Here is a 22215-nt window from a genome sequence, read left to right on the forward strand (position 1 = left end):
TGAATGTGCAGGCTTAACTTATACCAAATTGATCTAATGTAATGTTACTCTAAATTCCCCAACTACGTACTACAAATTGTGTTGGAGCAAGAAAATATACAACATGGGCAACAGAACTGGTTTATATCCAAATTAGCAGGGAGGCAGAGGGGAGAGGAGAAACGTTTACACAGGTACATACACTTAAATTCTGTATGCAAGAAAAGTAAGGAGGCAACTGATGCAACCAGGTCCTGTTGCAATATCATCACAATTTTGATACTGAGGACAACAACTACAGCCAAACACTTAAAGTGATTTGCCACTTCTTGTGATCAGATAATAATGTACTTAATTGAGAAGCTAGAAGTGTATAAAGCAAGATTGAAGGATAAATGTAAAACAAGATCAGCAAATGATCATGCTTTAGTAGTAAATTCAAGGATAATTAACGTTTGGGGGGGGGGGTGTGCATGCGGAGGGGGAGTTTCCCTGTCAACATTATAAAACAGGAATAGTATTGAAATCACTTTCGCCTCTTTAAAGCTTAGTAGCTTCATACAGAAATTAATGGTACTAAGTGTATTGCAAAAGTAAGGAGGATTCAACTTAACACAAATACAACTCTCCCCAAACACGCCACTAATAAAATGACAAGATGCATCTCTTGGATGCATCTTTAAGTAACAGTTTAAAGCGAAGAACCTCTTAATAAGTAGCTATCATTGCCTTTTGTTTCTTTATTACTTATTTTACTTAAAAGGCATATTGGTCAGGAAGCAATGCAAGACTAATAGTAAAAGTATGTTTTTAATACAAAATTGTATTATTATTAGGATGGGATATTTTTGAAAACAGATAAATAATCTTTGTATGACACAAAGAAACAGATGGTGTCAGATGTGAAAATATGGGACCAAGTTAATATGTACCCTGATCCTGGATACAAGCACTGCAGTAAAACCTATGACCTGTCTCACTTATAGTCAATTGTCTAAAAATTGAATGCAAGAGTAACTGTAAGGCAGATTTTTATGCAAAAGTGCTCCAAGAACCCCAATAAATGCACAGTATATTAGACAATATTACTTTCATTCAGCTCTTTTCTAGACCTATTTCTCACCCCAATTTTACTTTACTGTCAAAGCCAAGTTGTTCTTTTTCGTAAATGAAACATTTTAAAAGTTTAAATTAAAGCATTGAGATTATAAGCCTATTAGGAAAAGCAATAGATAGTTGACCAATTTCTTTGGTCTGGTCATCCCTACTGGTAGCTACATTCAGTAGGATAAAAGGAGCAATGATATGCAGATACAGAACACAATCATCTTACGCAACTAAACCAGGCGAGTGCTCATGTCTGTAACTCCTAAATTACGGCATCAACTTCATCGCTTGCCAGAAGTTACTGGCATAGTCCAGCTAATGAAATTCAAATCCCCTTTTCCAGCTGCCAACAGAAACAGATACGACCAGCATCTGCTTCACTAGCCCACTGGACTACAATTTTGCATGCTGCAGTTCGTGGTCTCCCCTCTTCCTCCCTACCCTCTGTATCCATAAGAGGAGCCTGGTAGGTTTTGGTGTACACTCAGTTTTACTATACTAACATCTGGAGTGACTCCAGTTTTTCCCTAGTTTTGCTGGATGTATCAGAGTAACTGCCTTCTGACAATATATGCAGGAGCACATATTATATTACGAAGTCACCTGCTTTCCAAATAAGCCATTGAAATAAAATGTAATCAAACCATTTTCAACTGCTCAGATCAAAAACCTCTTCCCCAACTTTTAGCTTGTGCATTGAGCATTGTGATAGCTTCCCTTCAGTTGCACTGTAATAGCTATCAGATCTCCTGCACTAAGGACCATTTGAATGTTTGAAGAAACCAGGTCCAAGTTGGGATAAAAAAATTCTTCACCAGTTGTGTAGGTTTATCTTTAACATGACCTGCTCAAAGTAAGTTACAATGCTGAAAATCCAAGGCTGCAACATTCTTGTAGGAGAGAGTTTGTGCTTGTTGTATCTTGAAGCAACCCCTACCCACAGATAAACAACAACAAAAAAATATGCCACCACTAGTTGACTAATTTGTTTGAAGACTATATTGTGTGAGGTGGGTTTTTTGTTTGTTTTTTTCTTTTTTTTAAAACCACAGATTATAAATAAGTTTTCTTCAAAGTTACTTCACTATCTCTAAATCTCATGCACGTAGACAATTCAAGCACTTCAGAGACTAATCTTTTAGGGGTATGGGAAAGGCAAAAGTAGATGGGGAAGAAGGATGGATTTCAGCATTTTTGAAAGCCTGACCTGCAGTCTGTTCTGCCAATATAATTTCTTAATGTAAATTACAGTTCACACATTTATTTGGAGAAGGCTCTGTGGACCACACTGAACAAAGAAATTAAGATCTCCACGTAGGATCTTTGCATGCTGTCTTTATAGAAGTGTGTGCAACTGTATAGCTTTATGGACGTAGAAATTAAGTACAGAGTGCAAGGAACAGAAAGCCCCTTAATCCTACCCCCTAGTACCACAACCCTATAAACTGGTAAGCTGTAGTGGTAACAAGGAGTCATGAGGATAGTGTTGCACGCACAACCTTTTGAGGTGCTGTCACTCCTCATGAAGCTAAATCATGTTGGATCCCAAGTTGAACAAGCACCAGCAACACTCAGGTAGCCAGGAATGTAGAGATGCAGCCATTCACCACCACTGCTGCCAAAACATAGGCTAAGCAATAAAACAGTGGCATTTAGTCCTCCCCTCAACTGACATTTATCAAATACTGGCTGGGGAAGAGAGCCCTCCCATCCCAAATTCAAGATGCCTGTCCCATTCCTCGAGTGAGCCATGTAAGAAGCATCTACCCCAAAGAAAAAGATTAGAGTGCAAAAGTCAAAGCAGACTTAAATCCCAGAAAACATTAACACCAGCAATGCCATCTCAATCATCCATTTTAGCCTGATAATATCTGAGAATCGGGAGATCAAGTGTTGGAAGAGTCAGCTCAAAGTTAATATTCCACCCCCCAATGTCCCAAGATTCTTCATTTCAGAAAAAATGAAATGAAAAAAGTTAACTTCACAAAGAAAAAGTAACATGATTCAGATAGCTTTAGATGTAACAGGGGGATGAGATGGGGACTGGGAGATGGGACTCAAACATGAATTAACTGACAGAGGCTGTTAAGACATACATATGTTGTTTCAGAGCAGCTCAGCGCCAAACATAACCACCAATCAGACAGCAAAATACTGGAAGAGTAAGCCCCCACCTTGCATCACCAGTGAAGATATCAGCATCACCTACAGTGCCCCAGACTAGAGAGACACACAGAGAACCACTATTTTGGGAATTAGAGAGAAGAGACATATGTCCTTTTATCACATTTACATCTGTTGTACAGAAAGATGTTTCATATTTATTAGTTGCATTTAATTTAGTGTAGATCTATATAATAAAGCATCTATTTTTGAAGTATCATTAGCCTATTATTAGCTACACAAAAAACTAGTATTGGATTCCCCCCATGCCACGTCCCCCCAGCAGTATTTCACTTGATACTCATTCATCGCCAGGATTATCATATAACTACCAGTTTAAAGCTGGATCAATGTTTTTTCACTTCACTGAACAACCCAATCAATAGCAACAAGGACATTCTGCTGTCAAAAGCAAACTGCTGCTCATGCTGCTAGTTCCCCCTGGGCTTGGTGTTACAGAACCATGTTAGATAGATCCTACCATGCAGCACTCAATGTGACACTGATCACTCTGTAGGCACAGTGCAGGGTATTGATACCAAGTATACAGCTAAATCAACACAGCTAATTGCTTGCACCTTCAGAAAATAAAGCTGTAGTCATGACAAACAAGTTGTAAAATTATTTGCACCTCCTACTAAGGAAACTAACCTAGCCTGAGTCCTGGTTTGATTACACAAGCATGTATTTATTTTTCAGGAAGGGAAAGCAAATGGATAAGCTTACACCAAAATAATGCAAGTGCATTTCTCTAATCAGTACTACATAAGTAAGTTTTCAAACTTTTCATCCCAACCACTGGAAAGCATACCACTCGTTTTACAACTCTCCAACTTCTGGAGAGCTCTGCAAATCAAAAATATCACTGCATACTTTTCAGACAAGAATCATGTTTTGTACTTACATTACACAAGTTCTACGAGGACGGGGGAGTTGTATATACAAGAGATTGCAGGGGTAATCTTTTAAGAATACATGCCAAACTGTAACCAAAGCAAAATCCACTCACTGGGCTGTCTATTTTGTATTCAGTCTAACTGTAGCAAAAAAAAAAAAAAAAAAAAAAAAAAAAAAAAAAAAAAAAAAAAAAAAAGAGCACCTTACATTTGACTCCTGGATCATCTTATTTAATAAAATCAAGCAATTCCTAGCTTTGTTGCATCTTCCATTAAGGTACACAAACAGGAAAATGTGTTTCTTGAAACCAATTTTGTGTAATGGGATCAGGATGGGAGAAAAGGACAGAAAGGGCAGAGACATCACACCGAAGAAATTACAGTATTTTTCCTTACTATGTCTGGCTATCCTAGCAGGCTAATTCCGCAGCCTATGCTAAGGGACAGAATATGCAGATCCTTCGTTTAAACAAGATGATGAAATCTGCATCTGTTGCTATAAAAGAAAAACAACACTCAGACTTCCTGTTTTATTTTAGGCTATGAAATATCCCTTAAACCCATGAGATTTTGAAAGTATTTAGTTTCATAATAACAAAGTTAGTTTAATCGAGAGTTTTGGACCTTTATGAACAGTTCATTTCCCAGAACAACACATCTAGTGCAATCTGGCTTCTGACTGGATTACCTATCTTGTATTTCCTCCACTACCTCTTGATCTCCAAGTTATCTATATCCCTCACATCCCCAATATTCCTCCTCCTCTCTACTTAGCCTGGGTCTCCAGCTTACCAAGATGGAACATATGCCACATCTAATCTAGTATCATATATGAATTGTTTAGCTGACTACCACCTCTACCATTATCTGAAATACCAACGACAAAGATGTAGATAGAGCTGTCCCTCCTTTTCCTTCAGCAATAATGCTTCCAAAGGCATCTCCCTGTCGCTCTCAATCTCTGTAAAACATACTTGCCATTTTCGGTTGAGTACAAGCTAACTGTTTGAAACTGGCCATTAAGTTAAACTTTACTGAGGGAAGGTCAGCAAAGTACATCTGACTGACATTGACTGCAGTTGCAGCGTAATGCAACTTTTTTTTTCTTTTAATGTAGGAAAGCAGAAAGTAAACCAGCAAGCAGGTAACCTTGCCAAATGTACCATTTTTCCCCTCACGGAAATTTTAGCTCTAATACTTTTTCTTCTCCCGTACATTGGGCCAGCCTCATCTCTACTGATTCCAGCAGTACATATCCAAGATAGGTATTTTTCAGAAGAAACTAGCACTGTTGAAAGATGCATAGAAACTAGAGACTTCCCATCCAAACAAAACCTGTAAATCTGCTACAACACTAGAATTGTTTTGTTCTGTTTTCCTGCCTAGTTTTACTGGGCTGCATTTTAAAACAACCTTACACAAGTCAAAACTTGGACACCTTCTCCTCAGGCTCCGCTACACCCAGAATTAGCAAGCTGTCAACTTTTAAATGTAGTTAATCTAGCTTTTAATAACCACAGGATTAAGAACATTCTTGCTAATAGCAGCATTCATATACTACAAAGGCATGTAAAGAACTTTTAATAAAACATTTAATAACTTAAACAGTGTTGCATCTTCGTGACCTATGAGCCTGTTTTGAGACAGTGAAGCCTGTGTTCCCCCTTTTGTTATAGTCAAAAAGATAACTAGTAACAAGCAGTCTGAAAACCCATCAGACACTCGTTTAAAAAAGATAAATTACATCTTGAGAGCAGTCTGTTCTATTGGTTTGGGATTGGGCAAAGCGGGGTGGTGGTTCAATCACATCCAAATCAAGTAAGCCTGAATTCAAGCCTCTCTCCTTGTATTAGTGAAATGAATAGCTACAGAATACATCTCCCAAAAGTGCATCCTACCTCTACATCTTGGGTCTAAGAAGCAGCCACACCTGTCCCCATGAGTCAAGCAGCAATTAACAGGCAGCCACCTGCAAGGCTCCAGGTCCTACCAAGAAAATGATACAACAGAAGAAACCTGCCAGCTTGATATGGTATCACACTGTAACAGCCCTTGGAAAAGGACTATATATTTTTCGCATGTAAAACAAGTACAGTACATGAAGCTTCCTCAAATGTGTTTATCAGATGGCTTCAGACACATTCTAAGAAATCAAAACCGGGTTGACTTGTGTTAAAGGGCAACAACTTCATATATTTCCTACGCTACAGGAAATCAATAGCCCAGACTCTGCTGAAACTCACAAGACCATGAAATTACCCTGATTAAGTCTAATATGGACACCTGTTCGTGAAGAACTGGACTGAGACTCCCTGTCATTTACACAAGCCTGCAAGTAGCCAAGAAAACCTCCCATAGTAAAGGGCCTGAACCATATTTCAAATAGTCACCTGAAGGTGAAAAGCATCATGTCAGCCTTCTACAGTAAAACCAACCAACAATAAACTGCCAAAATGCTGTCAGCTAACGTTTCAACAGCCAAAGCAGAATCTGAAGAAGATCCACAAAAACACAGACTGAAATTGAAGCCAAAGTGTTGCCAGAGGTTCCCAATACTAACACAGAGTTGACAGCCGCTTCCTATCACTGTTGTCCTTACACTCATGCTATAGTTTTAGTAGAAATGCAAGCTTTAGAAGAAGCAGGCTACTACACAAAACAACGGTGATGACAGATCACAGAAGCAAACTCAAGACTGACAAATCATTATCAAGCTCTCAAACCACAGAAGCAGTTAAAATCCCTGAACACAAGGTGTCAAGCAAGTAACTATTAGATGAAAAAACACTTATTTTAGAATTTGTTTTCCTTTCCTCACCCACGTCAGTCAAAGACCACCCACGACTAGCTGTGCTTCAGTGAAGTTTAGCAGAACTCTGAACAGCTATTTCCTTCTAATGCCTTTGAAAAAACTGATGATTGAAGACATCACAGTGTGCTGGATCCACTCTGGGGCATCAGTCAGTATTAGCGCCATTCTTTATAATGCATGGTCAAGTTTACCCTGATCCATTGCTCGATTCTAGAACAGAAGTGTTGAATGCATGCATCCATATATATCATGTTTATCAACTGCCTCCTAGAAAAATGAAGAGAGCTGTAATGTAATGTCTTACATCAAAGCAAATTCCATTACATTAAAACTGCAATTATCTTCGTGAACTTGAGAATGAAAGTCACGTTTTGCTAGAGTGAGAAAAAGGGGTTTTGATGAATTATTATTTTGTTTGGCATTGTGAGGCACGTTTGTTACAACATGTGGTAGCTTCCTGTGAGTATATGCAGTCCTTGCCAATATGTACTTTCAAATTATATTAACATTCTTCAGCAACAACCATATGATGTTTTATAATAACACTGTAGCATAATTAAGTGTGGCTATATTTCAGAATGAAAATTATTGCAAGTTAATTCTGATTTTACTTTTGTTATTTAAACTATGTAGCCTCTGACATTATTAACAAACATGGTTAATCTAGGGAAGCAAGACAGTCAAATAAACTGTCAAATAGCAGATCTGATGGCAAATCTGAACAGCAGCAGAGTTCTGCCCAGTCAATCTTTAATAAGTCTGACAGCGTTATTAAGCCTTTGAATATACACACAGAACTAGAGAGATATGGATCCTGATGATGTAACCACCTAAATTTCTTTACTTCAACTTCTTCCATTTTTCTTAACTGGCAGTCCCTTGTCATTCATCTCCTATTCTTCCTTCTCTATCTAAACCTTAAGTTTTCTCTAGATAATGCTCAACCTATACCTACAATCCACCTCCAGTTTTACTCAGACTGCCCATAGACAGATTTATTTATTATTTTTTTAAAGTCATTTGAGAACATTATTCGATATACCTTAAAAATAAACAAGCAAAACTCTGTGGAAGTGTAAGCAAAGCAGAAAACATGGGCGGGGGAAAACCCATGTACATGCATACTACAGAGTATTTCTCCATGTTTGACCTAAATGTTGCTGTAGAATTTGAACTGACATATAGGTCCAATTCCTTTGAAAAAATGAGACCAGAAAAAAGACCAAGTTTTTAGTATATGCAAATCATATTTAGTAGCACACGATAGACAATTTTATATCTCTCATTTCATTCCTAGCTCAGTGATTAAATTTAATGAGTGAGAACAACTCCTGTGTCTCAGGACTTCTCTCTCTCAATATTACATAGCCTGATTCATTTAGATCCCAGATACCACGCTGAAACCTACTTTAATGCTCACTGATTATTTTTCTTCTACTCCATTGCCACCTCTTTTCACAAAATCTTAGCTAATACAGTGACACTTGTTCACAAACATTCAAGCACTTGTTTCCTGGGTCCCACTGTTTTGAGAAACATACCAAAGTTCAGAAACTGTTTTGCAGGCACAAGCAGGAAGAAAAGAAAGCACTCCATTTGCCTTAAATTGATGCAAGGTCTGCTGACTTTACTGAGGCCAAACCAACATATACCACTTGAGAAATAGCTTCCTAACCCTAAGAAAAGTTCTGGCAAGAGATGAGCTACAGTACAGTGATTGCCAGGGACCTGTCATGAGAGAATGCTGAAAGACATTTGAAGAAAGTAGGTATCTTCTGGAATCTCTTCTTTAACTATAATCTAGGACTAGCAACTATCATACAAAAACTTCTTTTGCTATTTATTTCATTTTTATTACTTCATCTGATTAAAATCTTTTTAAGAGCAGATAGGAAATTTTTCCACTACAATAAAAAGCAATCCTAGCCAAGAAAGGATTTCCCCATTAGCCGCACTATCTCCACAAAGACAGCAGCCTTATTAAATTACAACTGTTTGAACAAGGTCAAGCACTCAGGGTTTAATTCAAAGTGTTTCCAGGTATAATGCTGTCAGGTCAACTTAAACAAGCCAACAGAGGCTTTGAGCTTGATTAAATATTAAAACAGAATCTTTCACATCTGTTTTTACCCAAGGATGAAATTACTGTACATCACTTCAACCAGCTCATTAATACACTAAACACATCTTGCCTCAAAAGGTTACAGGAATATCAATGCTTTCAGAGTGCCTGCAGTGAAACCTACACAACTCAGCTAGAAGTGAGGTCATTGCATACTTTAGCAGCATGTCAATATTTCTTTATAAATGTGAGAGGTAATCAGTTAGACTTAGATACATTTTAAATTAAAAGATGGGAGCCTCCAGTGAAGCTAAATCAGTTGCCTTTGATCTGAACCTTTTAATCACACATCTCATTTTCTTTGATAGATAACTTGATAACAGACATGGAACAGAAAGTTTGATCCAACAGTAATTATTTTTAAAACTGGAGGGCTGTCATGTTCAACTAGAAATCTGCTTTTAAAGAAGATTTGCACAACACAATTTTTAATTGAAACATATAAAGGTCTATCAGGATCATCTATTTCAACACCTATCATTTCTAATGATACTTTGATGCCATGTTAGGGTATGGGAGAAGAGAATGCATTTCAGGATACAACTTCTTTGACAATGATAAATACACTGTATTAACTACACCACATGGCATCTGCTGCCCTTTAAAACACAACCAAAAAAATAGCTACTCCTCCAGCATTATCTTTGCATGAGACAGGAGACATTAGTCAAATCATGTTTCCTGACTGCAATCCATAAAATGCACAGAGACAAATGAAAGTCATCTATTTAGAGCAACAGATGTACAAGACGGGACTTGAAAAGGACGTAACTGAAAAGGGTTTTGTGTCTAAGCTATGCTTATCCCAAATGAGAAAGTGGTCTGTAAATTTGTATACACTGAAATTGAACCCAAACATCTTATCACTTGTAAAATAAAATAAATTAAAAAAACCCCAACTAGTCAATTTGCCACAAAACATTCAAACTTACTATGCAGTTTTAACAGCACTTTCTTAGGGTAGGGGAGGGGGAAAACACTGCTTGAATACAGGTGTTCTTACATAATAAATAGGAGAAACTCACTAAAAACACTTCTGAAAGCCCTAGCATCTATTCCAGGAGTCAGAGCTATACATTTTTAGCACTGGTAGTTAATAAGGCATGCGACAATTTGCTTAAGACAAAAATCAAATTCCAACACAACACAGTCTTCTACCACCCACTAATTTACACTTGAATAATATAATCAACTAGACCAAACTATGCTTAATGTAAAGTCAATAAATTCCTTTTTGGCTGTTGACACAAAAACCTCCTGGGAATTAAACACTTGAGGAAATTAATCATTATAACACTCTGGCTCAATGCACATCTATATTGAAATAATTTGGTCTTTAATTCACTTTATTTGTAGCTGGGTTTCAAGCAGTAAATTTGATAGAAGCAGGCCTCATTAAACCAATCCAGTTTGAACTGCTTTTCATTAAGCTTGGTGTATTTGAACAAAGTCAAAAAAGATTCATTTCCTGTAAAATAATTGTGCATTATAAAGTAACCCAAACAAACCAAGACCATTAATACATAATACAATAAAGGCATTTACATTTGATCTGAGCAAAAGCCAACATTAATGATCTACTTGCTTTCAATACATTTTCCTGAGGCACAGGAATACTCTTTTCTTACTGACCACAAAAACTCACACTGACAAATAGCAAGAACACCACCAAAATAAAGTGTCTAGAAGCCTGGGCTATTATGACAACCTCCCAGCTTCCTGTTTTAAGAGTTGTGTTTCATTCTTCTAGCACAGATGTGGTTTAGCATTGCGGCTTCCAGACTTAGTTGGCTTGGAAATCAACAGCAGCAACAGGTGGCTTGTGCAAAGCTAGTTTGGGAGACATCACATCCATAGGTTGGGGAAACTTGTGCAGAGTCACCTGACTGCACAGAAGTGACAAATCCAGCTAAGAACTATACCAACTGTCCCCTCTACATGAATTCATAAGCAGCAGCAAACCTGAAAAAGGTGGCAGCAATCACAGCTCCATACATAGCTGCCAAGACACACTGAAGAGTTCAGCAGTCTGGGCATGTCTCCAGTCTCTTCTGGGGCAGGGCACGATCGTCACTTCATATTATTACATGAGCCCTGATGCCTGCATAATACAGTATGAAAACTTCTGACAAAACAGACATACTTACACTAAAAGTGTGCTTAAAGACTTGTGCAGTAATTCAAGAGCAGAATGTCAATCACTTCCACACATAATTACCTTTCTACCCTGTTCTAGTTTAAAAGACAAGACAGGCAGTAGACTTTATTCAAAGGGACTGCTTGCTCTCAGGTAGGCAGTCAAAGAAAATCCTAGATGATATGAGTAAACTGATATATCCAGTGAAGATGCGTATTTTCTCGAAGTGCACACATATCATCTACTTCAGATAGGATAAATCTTTGATGTGATTTCAAGAGGTGGAGAAGTTCACACGTTAAGTTTTTATCTTCCCAAGAAAATGCTGCGTCCTGTCCCACCTCCCCTGCTTTCACTATGCATAGTTTATGCCTCCACGTCCTCTCTTTCGGAAACAAACATGCATCCATGTAATTTCAGGCCTTAATATGAGATACAGTACAATACCTACACCTCAACTGAGGTGTAAATAGCAGTCGCATGTTAGACCAGGGTGGGAAGGAAGAGGGGGATAACCTAGCATGAAACACAACAGTATTCTTAGCCATGAAAAAAAGCAAAAATCCCCACTCACCCTGAGTCCTTATGAAAAAGATTTTCCCATTCTTCAAAACAAACTACGACCATCAAAAGCTATTTTGTCACTCTACTTTCAAACCAATCACAGTTACTATTACACGCAGGCAATGAAACTACTCTGCGTGATAAAATACAGGACAAGATGCAGGACACAAGTAACAGAGAGAAGTGCTAGAAAACATGCCAGTGGGCAGAATCCCCTCAAAAGTACATTCTGATCCTTGCAGCTTTACAGCATGGTTTTCATCAGGAATAGTCTGAAAAGCAGTTTACACAATACAAACTGCTTCTTTACAGCCTGAAGGCAGAGACACCACCCTCCAGCCTTGCTACTCCCTTCTTGCACTAGTAACTAGAACAGAAAAGGTCATTGGCTCCTCCATGCCATTTGCATGTCAGTAGCAACAGCACTAAATATGGGGAATGTAGAGTTCTGATTCTTACGAACATAGCACACAGAAGACACTTGATGAAGGCTGGCTGTCAACAAGCCAGGATGGCAGGAGAAAAGTCTTCTGGCAGCAGATTAAGTTTGAAATTTAAGGCACTTAAGATGGACCAGAAAACCAAGGACCAGCTCTGCAAGGAATATAAAATCTCTCAAGGCTTAGTTTTTCAATAGGGAAAATTCAGTAAATGCAAAGCTTTATTGCATAAAATGAATTTGAAGGTGAAGGAAAAGCAGCGGTCGGTAAGCTGATAATCAGAGCTGGTTACTTACGATCTTGACATGTTATCTAAAGATTTCAGTGAAGCATCACAGGTAGGTACTGAGACAATCACAACTCAAAGTTCTCAGAGAGCATGCACAGAGCATCAGCTAATACTCTATCACTTTAACCAGCAGAATACTCAAGGTGTTCCAGGTAACCACGTAACTTCAGAAATCACAAATACTAGACCAAAAGAAAGAGGGAAGGACATAACAAGTTTGTCTTCCTCATAACCTTTAACCCTCCATAAAGCTTAGTCTGGTATACTTTTGTGGCTCCGAGTTCTGAATTGGGATTCAAGTACCTAGAAATCCTTGCCCACCTCCAAAACCAGACATCGTAACAGGGTTATTTAAGTGATGTTCAAGTGACTACCACTTATTCCATAAACAAGCACTAAGGAAGTGTGATAGTGCAAAGACCATTCCTTAAGTTCTTATGACAAAAAAGAAGAATCCATAATCACCTGAATGGCTGTCCTACTGAGTTTCTTCCACCCCTCACATGACTGTCATAAAATTATCTCACAAGTGAGGAACACACTGATACTACAGGTTCCAGGACAATTTTGCTAGTGGTTTCAGAAGGCCATCAAACAATATGTCAGTAATAAAAGCTTGGTTTATTGCAGTGGGACATGGTGCCATGCCATTTGTTACAGCAACCCTGCACCTTTTGGCCCAAGCACCTGCAGCTGGCTGCAGCTATCACCAAGTTACTCAACTAACTTGAACAGACAAGTGAAAAACATGAACACTGCTGAATGGCTGACAGTACCTGCAGAAAGGAAGCTGATCTCAATGATAAATGTCACCATTACAAAGTTAACAGTACACAGTATTTTCTTCTTTCACCTTTTTTTCACTCCCTGTAGTCTTCTGTTTTTTCCTTCCATCCTCACTGATCTTGCACCCTATTTTTCTATTTTTAAAATCAAAATCCGTCAGTCTTCACAAGATGACAAGGTTGGTAAATCACCATAAATGAGGGTGATGCAAGTAAAACATTTATGTATATACATGTACATTTGTGTATGAATATGAGATATGTGTAAAAATAGAGTACCCCAAAGCACAAAGTAATCACTTCTCAGAAGAAAAAAAATAATTCTCTTCCCTGGAAGCCATTTAAAACAGTTATTTGCATCAATTCCTGAATCACTACTGCTAAGCAGCATTAGAATGTAAAAATCACACTCCTACAGTTTTCTCCTCTTGAGATTTACAGTTAAATTATAAGAAAAATACTTCCTGGTTAAATTGGACAGATAATGCAATACAGCTTTTATCAAACCAATAAATATGTTATAATACACAAGCCTCTGGCCCTAAGATACTTCCTTCTTCAGGTGTTGGCAGTTTATAAATTAGCTCATTTGTAGCATAGAAAAAGCTTCATAATTAGTACCTAGTTTATCATTAAAACCTTGCATTTACTATATGATGTCACAGACTAATGAGTCTGGCTCTCATTTATACACTCAATTATTTTCTGGCATCTCAGTACAGTCGATCCCATTATTTCCTATATAATTGACCAACTTCAACAGCTCCACTTCTTCTCTTGTACATACAGAACACATTGCACAAGATGGAATTATTTTTAGAGTGATAACTATGATCCCACGTAATGTACAGTTTAAGTTTGACAAGGCTTAAGATGCTTTGCCCTGCAGTCAGCAAAAGTTTTATTTAAAAAGCACTGTATAATAATTAGATTTAAACCACAGAATTACTTAAAGTACCACACTCATTGACTGGTAGAGCTTTTACTGCAATAGATTAGACTCATTATTTAGAGACTGAAAAGCAGCTCAAGATTCATTTATCTCCAGTACTAGAAAATAATACATTTACTTCTGATTGCAGCAGTGTATAAGACATGCAGATGGAAGTTCTGCAGGTCCAGCCATGCCAGAAACACTCCTGGACTAGCAGTCAGCAGGAAGTGTCCTAGCTGACTCAAATCTCAATTAGTGACCAACATGCTAAATCCTCCTAAATCCTTCTGGGTAAACCTGGAATGCATGTTCTCAGAATTTCTCCTACCCAAACAGCTTGAAATGGCAACCCCCTGTAGTATAGACATGGAAGACAACGGACAATTCAATAGGTATTTAATTTCAAATAGCCATGAGAAATCCTAAGACGTTTTCATCTACTTCTGCGAAATCTGTATCTCCAGGAACAAGAAGGTCTGAGAAAATACCTGTATCTTGTTTTGCATAAAAGGTCTGGAAGTCTGAAAGCCTAGAAGCCCTTTCTTATTGGCCCTCAACAGATGTCATATATGGTCTTCAATGAATCAAAGGAGAAAGCAGTAGTAGAAAAGAAAGATAGGATTCAACAGCCTACAACTGTACTGTATAGTACCCTTTATCCCTACAAAGCAAAAAAGCAATGAGGAAAGCAGGCTTTTCAAAATCTAACAGTTTGTATACTGCTGTGCATACACACAGAAGGCAACTTTCATAGGAAAGGAATATTCTCCCCCCCCTCACTTCTACCCTTCATTTTATAGCATGATAGTAAGTAACACTCCTTTTATGGTTTCTTTGCATCTTGCTTGGAATTTGAAGAACAACACCTGTTATCAACATAATACAGCTTTTTGTTACGGACTTTTAGCGTTTTGTTAATACTGTTTTCATATCAGGTATATTCATGATGGCTTGGAATTTCAGAGAATTTAAAGTATTTTATTTTGTATTACTAGGAACAATAACAAAATAATATAACAAAGAGTAACAAAGCTGCCTTCTGTTAAGAGGCAAAAGACTCTGCCTTTTAGTTTGTTGCCCTTTTAACATGCGTCACTTGTCAACCCCGACATCCAGCACAGAAAAGCCTGCTAGCACTCAGGACATTTTCCTCCAGAGAGAACATATTTTACCAAGGATAACACACTAGCCAAATGTCTCCAGAAGTTTTCACAGGTAGGTGCCCATCAGTACTGATGACAGTTGAAAAGTTGTCTCAAGCATCTGCTGGTATGGTTGTATTGTCTGTTCAAATGAAGCTATATAATCCATGGGGAAAGGGAAAAGAGAGAAGGAGGGAAGATTCCACCTCAAAACCTGTACACTGCACTTAAGTTTTGATTTGGCATTCCTGTTTTACACCATTAAAGAGATTTCATGTTTTCACCCCATAAAAGAATGGCGATACTTAAGGTCACTATGGATCTTGCACATTAAAATCTGTACTGACCAAATCCAGGAAGTCTTCAAAAATCAAGGCAAACACCTCACCCAATTCTACAGGATGGCCACATGATACAACAGCACAGCAGTACAACAGGTCTGTAGCACAGCATTCTTTTCTTCTGGCCCAATGTTTTATCATTTATCTATCAACTATCAATGTTATCAATTACGACACATATATGTGTTCATCTGCTACAAATACAAAAGCAAACCAACAGCAAAGCCTTACAGCAAAAGAACAGTATTTTAACTATATGGCATTACAATCTCAGTATGCTCTAACTTTTGACAAAGAAACTGACAGTTGTGGTAGAATGCCAGGCACAAACCAGGAAGTTTTCAGCACTCCATTAGAGAGATTTGAATATTTGTGTTCCAGTCACAAATTCAAACAAGACAACTGCAAGAAAAATGTATTCTTTAGACATGGATAAGGCTGCTAGTGAGACTAGTCTTATAATCAGTGACCACAAAATGAATTCCAAGTTAGTTACCAGCATACATTAGTTAAGATCATGTACAGATAAAGGTGAGGGTAACAGCCTGGTCCTCTATAAGAAAACATTACTTTATAACTTGTTATACCCTGGAGAAGAGTTAGGAACTTCTTAAATCAAGTAAATTATTTCAGACGTTAAACAGAAAAAAAAATACAGTACTACAGAAGTGCTTCTGCAGGATAAATCAGGCTACTCAATTCTGAGTAATGTTCTGTTAACAAAATTCCATTTTTTTTATTTTTTGCAGAACAGCTCTCTCCTACAATCTAGGTAAAAGCTTTTCCATCCTCAAATAAAAACATCTGTATGACACCTCTCTCAAGACAATCTTCTCCCAGGTCAGAATAGTTAAGCATTAGGCTCTAAAAAAAACCAACCCACCAAACAACACAAAAAACCCCTTATCTTCACTGCAGTCATTTGGTCTTTTGATTCTACTCTAATGGATTATTTAACTTAGTCACAATTTAATCCTGTGTTATAACTCATGATCAAAGAAAGATTATTTTAATCCAGCTATAAAAGCTTGAGCTCTTGAGCTAACACACAAGATAGCCCTATTCTAAAGCTTCACCTGTGCTACTACCACTGCACACCCTGCAGCACAACATACCATAGACAGGACTTCTCAGTCCCTTCCCAAGCCTTTGGAAACTTAAACCCTGCCTTAAGCCTGCATTTTCTAGTCAATTCTACGCTAGTCAAGAAACACATACATTGTTGTCAGGGCCTCAAGCCAGCTATTTTTTTAAGCTGTGTGAACTGATGCTGGAAGGCAGGTAGGTGGGTGGGAGAAGCTAGTGCCAGTGAAATAGAAAGGCGAAAAAGAAATACTTTTTTTCCCCCCTCCTTCAGCAGATGAACAGTCCAACACTTACCATATACGTTTCCCATTTCCCCAAATTATTTTAAGCTAAGTATTAAAATAGTCAACTCTGCAAAAGAACCTAATAAAGATTATGACATGACAGGAAACAGTATGAACGATACTGTGTCCTGTACCACAATGGTAAACTCACATCATAGTTGGCTTTTCCCTTCCCCTAATTAGGAGCAGTGAAACCACAAAACCCATGTTAAGATCTTATCGGTTAAGGTCCGCTCATGGGAGGAGTTCAGGAACAGCTGTACCAAGAAATTAACACTGCTCAGCTTGAAGTTTCTGAACTAGCCACAAATTTAGAAGATGAAAAATGAAATCTGTCCATCTTGACACAATATTTGGCCTCGTCTATTACTTCTGCTATTTATATTAGTGACTTCTTAATTAGCACTCTGGAGAAGCATTCAAATTGACTACAAAAGTAACAAAAACCAACAGTATACTGTTTTCACTGATGCTGATAACACCTCAGAAGTATAGAGTCTGAATACAAACTGGTAATTTGGGCAAAAGAACCCTGAGAATTTAGCTAATTTGTACAAAGTGTGAACAGGTTTTATATAAATTATATGTTACTTCCTCCCACTTGCATAACAGGACACTTAGTACCTCCATGGAAGCTGCTAATCAAGTATTTACTACAGCTTCTCCCTCAAGCTCTACACTGGTGAGGCTAAACAACAAACACCAATCTCAAAAAATGTCTTCAATGCACTTCTACGAAGTCAGCATAAAAAGCATTTTTTAAAAACAAACCAAAACCCTCCTATGTTTTGCTATTGTTTTCACCAAGTGGGTTATCTATTCTAGATTATGACGCTCTTTGAAAAGCCCAAAAAGTACTTGGAACCCCACACCTAGGAAACAAAAAGCCAGGCATACAGCATAAATACCAAACCTCTCCTCTGTGATAATAACCACAAAGGGAATAGGTGCTGACAGCAAGTATAAGATGTATCAAATAAATCTGTGATGGAATTTAATAGATCTACTATGAAAAATATTTCTGTAGACTAAGTATTTATTGTTTTGTGAATGCAAATGAGTTAAAACTGCAAATAAAATATAAACATTACTTTCTTGTAGTACTACTTTAAAAACTCTTTGCAAAGCTGGTATTTTTATTTCGATTTAAAAGTCAACATATCAACAGACTACGGGAGAACCAATGCACATTCATATAGCTCTTTACAAGCAACAGCTGCTGTCTTAGTTTGAAACGCAGTTCTAAGTTATGCTTCCCTGTTGCTGTTTTGCTTGTATCAAAACATTTGTTATTGTACCTCTGCTACTATCGGCCCAAATTAAGAATTTAATTACCCTCGCTTACTGGTTTTATAGTCTAACAGCCTGTTTTCAATAAAGAGTGATATAATAAGGTAATATACAATATTCCCTGTAATATACAATACCTCCTTCTGGTGAAATTCCCTCCAAGAAAATTGTTTAAATTTAATATTAATAAGTCAGGGGGTTTTTTTCCTCCAACTGTCACATTTTGCAATATTTTATTTAAATATTTTAAAAAGCTACCCAAAAGCAAGCACCCTTCACTACACGACTTAAAGATCTGAGATTAATGGAACTGCTAGATCACACAACTGAGTAAAACTTCCCAAGTTGTAACAAGTATGCACAATGCTTATCTGTGCTATTTTTGGCCACGTTATAGCACCACCAATAAACAACAGTGCTGTGACCAAGGCTGTGCCATAAACTGTCGTTTTTAACTCTGGTATTAGAAGCTGGTACTTTTGAAGTTATCATACAGCCTGCATATCTTCATACTTGTCTCCAATGAGGCCACAGTCCCTCACAACTGAAAGATACCACTGCATGAGCTATTATATTTTGGTCTGGTTTGCCTGAAGAAAGCATTAATAATCAGTTTACCTTAGTCACCCAATATATTTTAGGAAAGGTTGCTAAGAGATTAAAGACTTGATTTTCATACATACTATTATGCAATAGTCAGTTTTAACATTGGGGCAATCACACAGATTCTAAGCAGACCATTTCTTAAAGCTATTTCTCTATAACAGTATCTCAGATTTTTATACCCTATGAACAGGATTAACTTTCAAAACATGAACCAGATCATGAAGGAACCTGTTAGATACTTAACAGAAGTGGAGAGGAATTCTTGGAAGTGTACTGGAGTTAGACGTAAGCATTTCAGTAAGCTGGAAGGGGAGGAAAAAGCAGCCTATAAAAAAATTCTACTAGGTACAAGTAAAGAGCGATTTCTTCAGTCTGAGAAGCTATTTCAAACATTTATGATGGAATGTATTCCACTTAAGTGTTAACACTGTATTCAGAAATGGAAACCAATTTGATTATTAGGGCAAAAATATATTGGGGATAATCAAACAAATATGAAGCCGCTTCCTTTTTTTGATAATTTCAAAGATGTATCATTTGACTATGGTATTTTTACAGCAGGGAAAACATTTCAGCCTCCAGGCTTCCTGCAAAGATTTCTTCAGAATATGATATGCCCATCTTACTATAGTTTTATGTAACAAATAAAATTAATTCACCTTAAAAAAAGATTAATTTCTAAATTCTATACTTCAAATACTGATTTTTAATCAGCTTTTTCATTATAATCCTGACATCAAAATAGACTTTCTAGTTTTTGAACAATGTAGTTTCAACAGAAACAGCCCAACAGTAACTCTTGAAACTGCACAGAAGATAGGCAGCAGTCTAATCAGCACATATGATTTGCATTGAGGGTTGGAAGGAAATGTAAGAACCCATTAAAACATTATATACTTGGTAAGAAAATAAACATAAACCCCCCACACTTTCAAGAATTAAGTCAAAGTTACACTTAAGCAGGGCAGGAAAGATGAACCTAAACTGATCTCAGAAATACCTTCTCCTGTAAGGTCCATTAGACAGTGATCCTTAAACATAGACCCTTAAAACTCTTAGCCTTCCTCTCTACCTCTTACCCTGGAAAAGAGGTACTGTAATACCAAACACTGTTACTTCTAATCTATTTCTAAATCCAGCTGAGAGGACCATAATGCCTTGAGAAAGCAGCTCTCTAGAAGATCCCTTAAGTCCTCAATCCATTACTATGTTACAGAAGAGAGTATATTACCCCATTCTATGCAGCACAGTATACAAGGATACCCCTTTATATACAGCTGCTATAACAATACTTATTGTAGTTACATTCTACCCATTGTATTTCTGAAAAACCCCACCTTTCAGATCCTTACAAAATAGAACTTTCTTGGACAAAACCTTGCTGCTCTGAAAACCTTAATTGTTTTTTAAAGTCTGTAAACACTGTCTAACAATCCAGAAGTGTTTTTGCTTTCTGCAGTCCAAATAATTTCAGCTTTATCTGGGGAAGGCTCCAATTCCTTCCCCAATCCCTTTCCAAAATCATTCTAGAAACTAAATATTTTATTTAAATCTTGAAAATAGTCTTTAATAAAAGCAACTGAAGTGAAAACCTAATTCTGCTGAATAATTTGTTTTCAAAAGGGTGGGGAAACAAGTTTATAAATAAGTTTTAACATGACAGTGAACTACCACCTTTAAATATACCCGCCAGTAGATGAGATGCACACTCACAAGTGTCATGCAAAATAGATCAACAGATGTATTTATGAACTTTATAATTATCAGATTGCTTAAACTGTTTTTGAGGCAAGTCTCATCAATAAACTAGGACCAGTTTTAAGTGATATTTGCCACATAAGCTAGTATCAAATTGGAATTCAAGTGGGGGGAAAAACCAAACCAAAACACAACCCAAAACTAGTAATACAAAAAGCAGGCAGCAACAAGAGTTACTTCCCTTTGCACCACTTTAAAAAAGCCAGAGGGAGAAAAATAGGAGGGAGGAAAAAACAATGGCTCTTTGCAATCTCTCTTTCTGACCTACTTCCAAAGTTTTAAAATATCAATGAGCATGTGGTGACAACAAAATTGGAAAATACAGTTTATTCAAAATATTGACAATACTGTCTTATTGGATTGCCCTGATTACTAACACACTGAAGGTAGCATTAAATAAAAAAGTTCTTCCAGTGGTCCAATGCTCAGTACCTGTAACAGGACTAAATACCCTTTAGCATAATCTTTGTAGTCACTAAATCCAGAATTCAACAGTAGAGCAGCTGCTCAGTGCCTGGTCTGCAGAATTCAATGAATGACAAAAGGTTACCTTAATTCAATGAGATAATCAGCACACATTTACCCACAATCAAGAGTTTTCCAACCATCTGCAAGGCGGCAGAGCTAACTGCCTATAAAACAACTGGTAGCATGCTGACATGTCCTCACATCCCTCATGTCAATGAAAATTTATCTCTTAGCAACAGCTAAAAAGAAGCCGAACTTCCAGAAATATTTTAGATGCATCATGAGCCAACAATTTCTTCATAAGTGATTTTGACTGCTACTGATCTCCAAACAGATGTCTACTCTAATTGGTAAAATCTATTAAATACATACTTTAAAAAAAGTTGTCATGGCTTAAGAAAGCAATAACAATGGGAGTCATTATAGCTGTGCACACAAAAGACAAAAGCTAACCTTATTTAAAGCTGCTGGCCTCGCAATGATATCAGTAACAGTGAAGAAAACATGTGGTGAGGAGAGGAAAAAATTTGCTATTAAGGCTGTTTTCAGAAATTGAAAGGTAAGACACAAGTCTGCTAAAAACTAAAATAAAGATTTTTGAGATGAAAAGCGAAGTAAGAGATTCAAGGTTAAAACCACTTTACCTACTAAAACTATTTTAGGATTCCCTCCCCTGCTACACAGGGGTGAGGAAGTTACCTTTGTTCTCTTCTCCACTTAAGAGCACGAAGATAATTATATCTTAACTAACTCTAAATTAAAACACAACATTTTAAGGCATCAAGCTTTATAAGTAAATTCCACATAAAACTTCTAAGAAAAAATGAAGTTCACTTGTTTTAGCGAAACGCACTTGTAATAGCAAAATATTAAGCAAATTAGAATTTTATCACCAGACAGAGATCAGGAAAGGGAAAAAGCTTGGCCTCAGCTATATTAGTAGCTCTTCTCTAGAAATCAAATCTCTCAGAGGTCTCATCAAAATAGATCCAAACACAATATTGAGAAAGAA

At 37.2% G+C, this 22215-nt stretch overlaps 1 protein-coding gene across 6 annotated transcripts in view; it reads right to left on the reverse strand.

The window, feature by feature from the left end:
• KAT6B (lysine acetyltransferase 6B) overlaps positions 1 to 22215 on the reverse strand; it is a 104364-nt gene that overhangs the window by 70704 nt on the left and 11445 nt on the right. The gene's annotated exons all lie outside the window — the stretch shown is intronic.

The sequence above is a fragment of the Gavia stellata genome, chromosome 9, assembly GCF_030936135.1.
Source record: "Gavia stellata isolate bGavSte3 chromosome 9, bGavSte3.hap2, whole genome shotgun sequence".
In the NCBI taxonomy this organism is placed as follows: domain Eukaryota; kingdom Metazoa; phylum Chordata; class Aves; order Gaviiformes; family Gaviidae; genus Gavia; species Gavia stellata.